The following is a 12162-nucleotide window of genomic DNA, read 5'->3' as shown; positions in this document are numbered from 1 at the left end:
GGACTTGGGCAAATCTTTCCTCTCTCTGGGGAGGTTTGATAATCTGTACACTGTCCAGAGGGGATGAGTCGTCAGGAGGTCTCTACCAGCCCTAACGTTCTGTACTTATCTAGTCAGAGTCTTGATTTCTCTAGGTACCTATACTTTCAGGGTAGACAAAGAGCATCTAATATTTAATATGGGCCACAAGAACTCTGAGAAATCAGAGTGTGCTTGGGAAATCCTCTTCATATGATGGCTCTAAGACCTCATGGGGGAGCTGGTGAAAACTGCTGACTGTGGAATCAGAAATTATGTCTCCAGAGAAGAGAAATGTGGATTAAAAAAGCAATTAAGTATCTTCTCATCCTGTCTTAATTAAAAAGGAACAATGAACAGAGGGCTCCTACAAAAAGGAAACAAACTCCTTGGATCTATAAGTACAGTGATGTAAAATGAACCTTCTTCCGTGACTAATCAGGCTGAGTCAGAGGTCTCCTGTAAGATTACATATTACCATGCTCTGCTTTTAAATGTTACAAGTTCTTCCTATATTTTCCTGACTTTTAACGTAAATAGATAAGGTTATCTCCAAAAGCTTGTAAAATATGTTCCAGAGAGTTGCATAAAGGCACAAAACATGTTTATTGTGAGAAAGAGCATTAGTTTGAGGAATCTGCCTGCTATTATTTACTTAATCTCTGAGCGACCTCGCTAGTATTTTCTTTGCCTTTTCCTTTCTTTATTCCCCAACACACAGTGAAACCTCTGGTGGTAGAAAGTAGTTTGCTAGTCTTCTTTTCCCCCCTGAAATTGCTGGTTTTAGCATAAAGTTTCATTTAGCTATTTCTGATTCAAACATCAAGGTGAAGTGTATTTCATGGAATAAGGAATCAAAGCCCTAGGTTGTAAAGCTTAAAACTTTAAACCAATGAAGGGAGATGAAGGCTGCCCAAAGTTCTACTGCAGAGGGCAGGGAGCAGTATGTGCCCAAGGTGGACAAAGAACTGACCATTAGGTAAAGAGTCCAAGGGTTAGGGCCACATACTAAATCAACTGTTTACGATTGGTATCTCTCCCTCTTTGTTGCTCTTATCCACTAACATTCATAGGAGACGTTGGCACCTGACCCAGTCTTCACTCTATTACAGTAATTGTCAAAGTGTGGTCCTGAAACAGCAGGACCACCAGAAACAGCATCACCTGGAAACTTGTTAGAAATGCAAATTCTTGGGCCACTAAGGCCAACTTAATCAGAAACTCTGAGTGTGGAGCCCAGAAATGTGTGTTTTAATAAACCTTCCAACTAATTCTGATCCATACTAAGGTTTGAGGGCCACTGGGCTATTGCAGTCCTACAATAACTTGGGTAACTTCGATATTCACCTCAGTCTAGCTCTATGGCCTCTCTGCTCCTTGACCTCCTCCTCTAGTGACTCTCCCTTCTACTTCAGTCACCTACTCCCCTGTCTCCCTCTTGTCAAACTCAAAATTCATTCATCTGAAGTCCGAAAACATCCTGCACAGGCATCACAATCTCTTTATCTTTGTACTCCTTGAATGGTGACAAACTCTCTGGTGGCTTCACGTAGACAGGGAGAGGCCAACCCCATATTCTGAGGAGTCCAAAATTTTTCTTCTAAATCTTTCTCGCAAGCTTCTGACCTCCACATCCAATGCTAAATGTAGACTCCACCTGGATAGACCACTGGTATCTCATAGCAACAGTTCCAAAAATTAATTCCCTGTTTTTCCCCAAAACTTTTTCCCCTTCTTGTGCTTCCGATCTCAGGAGCAGATGCCCACAGATGAGTTTTTAAGGGTGACCTAGGGGTCATCCTTGACACCTTCCTCTCATTCACCCCCTACAACAAAGAAATCACTGCAATTCTACTAATTTTACCTCCTAGGGGGTCACGTGTTAGTTATTAACTTATTCTTCAATAGATAGGCTTGCAAAGAATTCTACGGGTGATTTCTCATATCTGTGTCCTCCTTCTTGATATTCCTACCACCAGTGCCTTTGTTTAAATTGCAATATTCCTCTTCTAGACCAGCGGTTCTCAATCTTGACTTGATATTAGAATCATCTAGGAAGTTTTCAAAACTACACAGCCTTGGCCCACTACCCCAAAATCTAATTTAACCAGACTGGGGCTCCAGAACAGGAGTTGTTTTGTTATAAGACTAATTATAATTTATTTTTTTTTGAGGAAAGTTTTAGATTCACAGCAAAATTGTGAGGAAGGTACAGAGATTTCCAAAATACCTCCTGCCTTCACACATGTATAGCTTCCCCCATTATCAAAATCCCACACCGAATGGTACATTTGTTACAATTGATTAACCTAAATCAACTCACCAAAATCACCTAAAGTCCATAGTTTATATTAGGGTTCACGCTTGGTACTGTACATTATGTAGGTTGGACAAATGTATAATGATGTGTATGCACAATTAAAGCATCATGCAGAGTAGTTTTACTGCCCTATAAAAATCCCCTATGTTCCCTATATTCATCCCTCCCTGCCCTCAAGCCTCTGGCAACCATTTTTTTTCTTTTTTTTTTTTTTTTAAAGATTTTATTGGGGAAGGGAACAGGACTTTATTGGGGAACAGTGTGTACTTCCAGGACTTTTTCTTTCTTTTTTTTCCCAAGTCAAGTTGTTGTCCTTTCAATCTTAGTTGTGGAGGGTGCCATTCAGCTTCAAGTTGTTGTCCTTTCAGTCTTAGTTGTGGAGGGCGCAGCTCAGCTCCAGGTCCAGTTGCCATTACTAGTTGCAGGGGGCGCAGCCCACCATCCCTTGTGGGAGTCGAGGAATCGAACTGGCAACCTTGTGGTTGAGAGGACGCACTCCAACCAACTGAGCCATCCGGGAGCTCAGCGGCAGCTCAGCTCAAGGTGCCGTGTTCAATCTTAGTTGCAGGGGGCGAAGCCCAGCATCCCTTGCAGAACTCGAGGAATTGAACTGGCAACCTTGTTGGTTGAGAGCCCACTGGCCCATGTGGGAATCAAACCAGCAACCTTCGGAGTTAGGAGCATGGAGCTCTAACCGCCTGAGACACAAGGTTGTCCTTTTTACTGGTCTTTTTACTGGCTCCATAGTTTTGCCTTTTGCACAACGTCATATAGTTGGAATCATGTAACACATAGCCTTTTCAGGTTGGCTTCTTTCACTTGGTAGACATGATAAACGTTTAAATTTCCTCTATGTCTTTTCATGTCTTGACAGCTTGTTTCTTTTTAGTGCTGAATAATATTCCATTGTCTGGACACACTACAAAAACTTGAGTTTTTAATTTTAAGCACCCTGGCTGATTCTAAGATAAAGCTAATTCTAGACTTTATCCTCTGGTACCCTCTAGAAGAATTCTGAGAAACTATGGTCCTCCTCACACAGTTTTATTTTGACATCTATTTTTATTATCACTCTAATAATTGCTTACTGAATGCTCTTGCTTTGGTGTCCTGATGCTCTGCCTTAAAGACTTGCATATTTAAATTATCCCTTTCAAAAGTACTCTAGATGTGTTTACCCCTGGGGCAATACTCTCATAGTAATATTCAGGAGAGGTGAGAGGTATACCTTTCCTTTAAAGGTGAGAGACATGCTATTGTGAAAGAGGAGAAATGAAAGACACATTATCAGTCAGATAAATTTTATGAAAGAGTATACACATGAAAGTTACGGACATAGAGGTTATTTATACTTGTTTACCCCCTGGAAAGTCTTCATGAACCCCCAGGGGTATGAGTTCCCCTGTGAGAAGCCTGCTGCTTAGACAATTTCAGTAGACTCACTGGTCACTCTTCCATCAGTCTTTTTTCTTTTTTCATATAATTCACATGTCATAAAACTCACCCTCTTAAAGTGTACAATTCCGTGGTTTTTAGTATATTCACAAAATTGTGCAACCATCATCACTAATTCCAGAGACCCATGCCCAATAGCAATTACTCCCCACGCCTTCCTCCCCCAGGCCTTGGCAACCCCTTATCTATATTCTATCTCTGTGGATTTGACTACTGTGAACATTTCATATAAATGGAATCATATAACATGTGGCCTTTTGTGGCTGGATTCTTCCACTTAGTATTATATTTTCAAGGCTCAATTATGTATCAGGATTTCATTCCTTTTTATGGATGAATAATATTCCATTGTGTGGATGTACCATATTTTGTTCATCCATTCATCAGGTGATGAACATTTGTGTTGTTTCCACTTTTTGGCTATTATGAATAATGCTGCTGTGAATATTCATGTAAGAGGTTTCCTATAAACATATGTCTTCATTTCTCTTGTGTATATATACCTAGGAGTAGAATAACTGGGTCATATGGTAACTCTATATTTAACTTTTTGATAAAAAATTGGCAAAATTGTTTTCCAAAGTAGCTGCACCATTTTACATTCCTCTCGGCAATGCATGAGGGCTCTAATTTCTCCACATTCTCGCCAACACTTGTTGTCCATCTTCTTTATTACAGGCATCCCAGTGGGTATGAAATGGTACCTTATCATGGTTTTAGTTTGTATTTTCCTAATGACTAATGATTTTGAGAATCTTTCCATTTGCTTGAAAGCTGTCTTCAGCTGTCTACTTTTAAACGTCTAATTCAATACCCTTTGCTACCAAATTATCTTTCCAATCCATATTACACTCTTGTTTGCAACTTTTCTATGGCTCTACATCTCTTACAGGATAAGGCCAAACCTCTTGATTTGATAACTGAGGGGTACTTCCCCACCTGGCCTCTCTTTATGTCTCGGGCAACAACATTTCCATTCCATGTCTCCTAGCTCTGTTCTAGCCATACTGAACCACTCATAGTTCGTGGAATATATAGTGCTATTTGAAGTCCCTGCAATTTTCTCTGCCAAGAAACCTTTCTTCTTTCTTCAAATATGTCTTCCACTTGTCCTTTGATACTAGACTCACATGTCTTCTCCTATGGAAAGCCTTTCCTAATCAATCCCTCCACAATTAAGTTAGAAGTCCCTGATGAGCTTTCCTCCATTGCAGTACTATATTGGGGTTGTCTCTTTGCTTGTCTCCCCAAATAGGCTGTGAGATCCTTGACAGCATTAACTGGATTCAATTTAGCTCTGTCTTCAGAACCCAGAACATGGACTGACTGGAGGAATTAATCTCATGGGATCCTCGTGTCCCTCAAATGCCCTCTGGCTGAAGTGCCAAAAACTTGTTCCAGTTCCTCAGAAGGCAATGCCAGTTTACCTTTAGGGCACCTTAAAATAGCCCAGACTACTCAGACAGAAAACCTTTTTGCAGGAGTATATAATAGTTGAAAGATAATTTTAAAAGGACTAATATTAATAATGTGTTAATATTAATCCATCAGAGACTATCTCATCAACTACAGTTACTTGATTCCCTTTCTTATTGTGAATATTTGTTGTGCATTACTACGGACTAGACACCTTTACTCTCACGTAATTATCTTATTGAAGAGGCAATATAGAGTATAGCACTTGTTAAGAGCAGAGACTCGGGAGCAAGCCAGCCTGTCTGGGTTTCACTCCCAGTTCCACACTAGCTGTATGATCTTGGAGAAGTTATGTGACATTTCTGTGTCTGTTTCTTTATCTATAAAATTGTACTTACCTCGTAGAGTTCTAATGAGGATTAATTAAGCTACGATATATTTAAAGCTCTTAGAACAAGACTTGGCAGGATATAAGTGTTATATAAGTATTAACTATATAAGTATAACTACGATGTTACTCCCAAAATGAGACGTAACTGGACCATCAGTTCTAAAGCATCTTTTGGAGCAAAAATTAATATAAGTCCCGGTCTTATCTTAATATAATATAAGACTGGGTATAATATAATATAATAATATAATACAATGTCAGACCGGGTCTTATATTAATTTTTGCTCCAAAAGACGCATTAGAGCTGATGGTCCAGCTATGTCTTATTTTTGGGGAAACATGGTATTATTATAAAATCCTCCTTCCACCCCCAACCTGCAAGCTAGATATTATTATCCCTATTTTACAGATGAGGAAACTGAAGTTTACAGAGAGGAGTGACTTTCTCCAGGTTATACCAGAATTAACTTGACTCTGAAGCCTGGTAACTGATCCAGATCTCATATTTTGTGTGTACACTTTTCTGTTGTGAACCCTTCTGCCACTTTCTGTCAGGGCAGGGTGGGAGAAAGGAAGAAGTGGCAGCTAGTTTGGAACAGTCACCCCAATCAGACAAGTCTCCAGGTTACCCTTCTATAGAGGGTCATCTGTCCATGGACTGTGTGTGTGTGTGTGTGTGTGTGTGTGTGTGTGTAAATTCCACTTCCTCAGGCATCCTTTCCTGTCATCTACTATTCACTGTCCTTTCCCAGGAGGTCACATGCATGTAAATAATTTATTCTTCAGCAAATATTAAATGAGGCTTTTGCAAAGCTCTTCTTAAGAAGGAATTCTTTAAGAATTCTTTCTTAAACCTGGAATTCTACGGGTGGCAAATTCCCTGACTAATGATAACTCTTTTACACTACATTCTTTCCACTGGACTATGTGCCTCTCCTTTGTGTCATGCCATGTGCTGGACACTGAGGACACAGAAATAAATAAGATGCAGTCCCTGCCCTCAAGGTGCCCAAGTCTTTTTTGGGGGAAAAATGGACAACAGCAAAAGAATATGATCACTACTTTTCTAAAAAGAAGCATGGCACCTACCAGAGCACAGAGGAGTCATCCAGTCCAGTGGAGGGGGTCAAAGCAGGCTTCCTAGAAGAGGTACTATTTGACCTGGGCTTTGAAAGACAAATAAGAATTACCTAAATTAAGAGGTGAGGAAAGAGTGATTTAGGTATAGGGAACCAGGTCTGTGAAGGCACTGAGGCACGAAACCAGATGACATGTTTAGGATCTTCAAATAGTTTGGGGTGAGAAACAAGTAGTATATATGGGAGGGGAAGAGACAAAGCTGGAGAGGCAGGCAGGGATAGATTACAGCTGGGCTTGTGGGCAAATGCAAGGAGCTTATACTTCAACTTTAACACTATGTGACATTTGGTTTCAACTCTCTTCCTGCACCACTGCTTTACTTTCGATAGTCAGCATTTGGTTACATTTAGAAGTCCAGATTAATTTACCAATCTGTTTATTCACTCATCAACATGTACTGAAGTACCTACTTGTATCAGTTCTTATCTAGGAACAGGAGCTGCAGAAATAGACTTTTGGGGTCACAGCTTGATATCCTGTGAGCTTTTTTTAGAAGACACTAAATCTCAGCCCAGACTTGAGATGATTTATCCTGAAAACTGATTCCTTCCTTACCCTTGGTATTGCAACCCTTTGGGTCAGTTGGACTTCCCTGAGCTTCGTTGTAACAAAGCAGGTCGGAGAGCACATTATGGGAATGGCTATATTACAACAATTGAACCAGTCAGCCCAGATGGTGAGTGAGTGCCTACTGTGCTCAGGCACAGGGAGCCTCAGGGATGAGTTGAAAAAAGAGACTATCAAGTCCCTGCTCTCTGGTTGCTCACAGCCTCAATATGCAAAAGTTAGACTTAGGAGACAAGTTAGAAATCATTAGTTACGTGGGGTAACTTGAGCTCTTACAAAGTACCTTACTCTGTGTGGGGACCTGAGACCTGGTTTCTACCCTTAAGGAGCTCACAATCTGGTAAAATAGGTATTGTAAAAACAGGTAATGACCACAGTGCTTCAAGAAGTGCAAGAGATCTCAGCTGGCTAACCACAGCCCACTGGCAACCAGTAAAAGTTAGAAGGTGTGCTAAACAAGGAATGGGGGTTTCGTGTCTGAACTGGTATACAGGATGTCATAGTCTGAGCTGCGGCTGGAGAGAAGTTGGAAGGGCAGCCCACAGAGAGAAAACAGCCTGAGGAGTTCAGAGAAAAGGAGAGGGTCAGAGTGACTGGCTTGTCTTGTATAGGTGGGGAAGTATCAAGCGGAGTGGTATGCAGAGGCCAGATGAAAGGGCCTTGAATGCCGAGCTAAGGATGTGGGCAATGTGGAGCCATTGGTTTCCAACATGGGAGTGAGATGGTTAGATCTGCCTTTTAGGAAAATAAGTCGCTTTCGTTCCTGGGAAGCTCCAGTGTACTCATTTGGAAAATGAGGAAGTTGAGGATATTTTCAAAATCTTTTCAGCGCAGGTGTCCTATGAGTCTCATTTAAAACAGTGTTTCTCAAACTTTCTTGTGTATCCGAATCCCCTGAGGTTCTTGTTAAAATGTAGATTCTGGTTTAGTACATCTGGGCGGGGCCCAAGAGTCTGCATTTCTACCAAGATCTCAAATGATGCTGATGCTGCAGATCACACTTTCACTAGCAAAGATTTAGAGTCGTTTCCAACCTGTAAATTCTGTAAGTTGTAGATTATCTGATTAGAAATAGTATCTTACTTAATTTTTACAGTGTTTGAAGGCTTACAAAGAGGTATAACGACCTTTTACTGCTTTCAGCAATTCTTCCTGAGAGGTAAGATCAGGAGACAATGCAGACAACATGAAGCATTTGAGATCTTGCTCCTCGGCATATGTCATCAATTTTGGCTCAAATAAACCCTTATAAAAATAAAAACAAAATACAGACAACACATTAGTGGTTGTGTGAAGCATCCTTAAAACTTAGGCATTAAAGTTGGTCTGTCTCCTCCCAGCATCGTGGTAGGCTAGGGATTGTGAGTCCCATTTCACAGATGAGGAGACTAAGGATCTGAAAAGAAAATGGACTTAGCCATGGCCAAATACTATAGAACTTAGTAGAACCGGAGTTAGAATGGAAGCTTCCTGGCTCCTATTCCGGTGCTATTTCCAGCATATTCCTATGCTGCTTCAGGCATCCGTTCATTCACTCAACACAGATTTATCGTACATCAACTACATTTCAGACTCATCACAACACGTGAATGTGGAGCAAGTTATCTTTCAATAACTGGAAAGAGTGAAAAATACAAATGTAGGGGGAAAGGAAGGCTTATTGAAGAGTGTGGCTTTTTGTTGAGATGTCGGCTCTAAAGATGGTTTGTAAAGGAAACTCATTCAGACAAGGGAGATATCAGTATTAATCTCTGACTTTTATACGTACATTCATCAAATATTTACTGAGCCCTAATCTGTACCAGGCCCTGTGTTAGATTCTGTGACACAGGGATGAGTCACACAATTCTCAGAGAGCTCACATCTTTATCTAAAATGGTATTTCAGTGTTTACAAGCCCTCTCCCCATCATTAGTAATAGCTGCCATTTGCTGATAGTTTCGATTTGTAGGTCTGGGGTGGGGCCAGATAATATTAATTTCTAACAAACTCCTAGGTGATTCTGATGCTGCTTGTCCAGGGACCATCCTTTGAAAACCACTGTTCTATACCAAACTGTCTCCCAATTTCTCATTTATTTTTATCAGGTAGAGATTAATATCCCATGGCATATGAGGAAAATAAGGCCAGAAAAGTAATACAAATTGTTCAAGATCCCACAGCAAGTGTGGGAATCCAAGGTTCATGGGATTCCAAAGTCCTTATTATTATTGATAAACCTTGCTGCCTCAGATGATGATATATGGGTACAGAAGAAACCAGAAGCCAGGAGGAGGGAGGGTATTTGTCAAGCGGAGGTGAAGATAAAGTTGGAAAGGTTGTCATCCAACTTGCTGCCCTGAAAGATGAGTCCGTGGCTTCTGTGGCTCTGTCATTATCTTTCTGTGTGTCTTGGGCCAAGCCTCTTCCTCTCTCTGGACCCCGGTCCTCTTCTTAATAAAGCAGGGGACAACTCCCCCTCCCCACCCCCAGCTTGAAGCACAGCCTAGGAGCCTCAAAAACAGAGAAGTAGAGATTGCATTGAATCCTGTTTCTGATTGCTTTGGGATGGCTTGAGGACACGCAGGTCATGCGGGGACTACGTGATGTGCAATCACGCTGCTGAAACGCGAGTCTGAGCAGGGCTGGCACCTGTCATGGACTTTCCCTTTTTTCCGTGGGAGGGATGCGGGGAGGGAGGGCTGCATGCTATGCAGGGCACGGGCGTGGTGGATTGGCCACAGTAGGAAGGGCAGGGCGCCTCCACGACTAACCGACCCAATGCTGAGGTTTCCCAGGGGACCTGCAGAGGACAGAGAACTGATGCCGCCCGGAGTAACCCCGGGAAAGCCAGTTCATCCCTTTTGCCAATCGCAGCTGCACCGGCCGCTGAGGACCGCCAGCTCAGCCTAGACCCGAGCACCAATCCCTGGGCTTCAAAGTAACCTCACAGCAAACGTGATTGGTCTCTTTCTGCACTGGGCGGATCCTGTCAGCTCACTGGTGCGTCACCTTTGGGGGAGGCTTGGCGGGCTGTGTTATCTTCAAGAAATCACTTTACTTCTCTGAACCTCGTTTATAAAATGGAAATATTAATACCTATTCTGAAATGCGCCGTTAAACAGTGAACATGTAGAGGGAAATCATCATGTCTGTAAAAAAATACTTTTATTATTTTGTCTGCTTACGAAAGTAGTATATGATTATTATAAAAATAAAAATAGAAATCAGACACTGGAAGTCCCTTGTACCTATTCCCTCTCTCCTTCCCAGTCTATAGTTAACTGTTAACAGTTCAGTCTATTTTCCCTCTGTTTTTTTTCCTATGACTATACAAAAGGTTACTTTTTTAAACAAAAAACCATTGTTATACTATTCAACTTTTTCTCAATTAACAATGCATTTGCACATTTTTTAATGTTGACATGAATAAACTTATTTCATTCTTTTTAATATCTACATGGTATTCAAATCCTTTATTCTTGGAATTTGTTGTTTCTATTATTATAACAGCAGCAGCAACAACAATAAAAACTGCAACAAATATTTATTCGTGTAAGAATTTCTGAAAGATACATTCTTGGAAGTTGAATTTCTAGGTCAAAAATATAACCACATTTGAATGACATCAAAAGTACAGGCAACAGAAACAAAAATAAATACATGGGACTACATCAAACTAAAAAGCATCTGCACAGCAAACAAAACAACAGAATGAAGAGATGACCTATGGATTTGGAGGAAGTGTTTGCAAACCAGATATCTGATAAGTGGTTAATCTCCAGGATATGTGGGGAGCTCCTACAACTCAATAATAAAAAACTAATAACCTGATTTTTAAATGAGCTAGAGACTTGAATGGACATTTCTCCACAGAAGATGTACAAATGGCCAACGTGTATATGAAAAAAATGCTCAGAGTCACTAATCATCAAGGAAATGCAAATCAGAAGCACAATGAAATAATACCTCACTCTTGTCCAGGTGGCTATTATCAAAAAATCAAAAGACAAGTGTTGTCGAGGCTATGGAGAAATTAGAATTCTTGCACACTGTTGATGGGAATACAAAATGGTGCACTATCGAAAACAGTATGGAGAGTCCTCAAAAAATTAAAAATAGAATCACCATATGATCCAGCAGTCTCACTTCTGGGTATTTATCCCAAAGAATTGAAATCAGCATCTTCAAGAGATAGTAGCATCCCCAAGTTCATTGCAGCACTATTCACAGGAAATAAGATGTGGAAACAACCTACATGTCCACTGACAGACGAATAAAGACAATGCGGTATATACATACAATAGAATACTACTCAGCCCTAAAAAAGGAAGATTCTGCAGTATGCTACAACATGGACGAACCTTGAGGACATTAGCTAAGAGAAATGAGCCAGTCATAGAAAGACAAATACTGCTTAATTTCACTTATAAGAGGTATCTAAAATAGTCAAATTCGTAGACTCAAAGAGTGGAATGGTGGTTGCCAGGGGATGGGGGGAGGATAAATGGGGAGTTAATAATCAAGGGGGTGAGTTTTAGATAAGCAAGATGAATAAACTCTAGAAACCTGCTGTACAACTCTACATTGTACCTATACTCAAGAATAATATATTGTACACTTAACAATTTGTTAACAGTGTAGATATGTTAAGTGTTCTTACCAAAATAAAATAAGATTCAAATATACAAAAATATAAAGTGGCTGCAGCATTTTGCATTCGAACCAGAAATGCATAAGCATTTCAGTTTTTTTCCATCCTCATCAACACTTGGTATTGTTGATTACAGCCATTCTAGTAGTTGGGTAGTGGTATCTCATTGTGGAATTTTCTTTGCATTTCCCTATACTGGGTGTCTTTTTGTGTGCTTACATT

The sequence above is a fragment of the Rhinolophus ferrumequinum genome, chromosome 9 (genome assembly GCF_004115265.2).
Source record: "Rhinolophus ferrumequinum isolate MPI-CBG mRhiFer1 chromosome 9, mRhiFer1_v1.p, whole genome shotgun sequence".
Lineage (NCBI taxonomy): Eukaryota > Metazoa > Chordata > Mammalia > Chiroptera > Rhinolophidae > Rhinolophus > Rhinolophus ferrumequinum.
Note: the sequence above shows the minus strand (reverse complement) of the source record.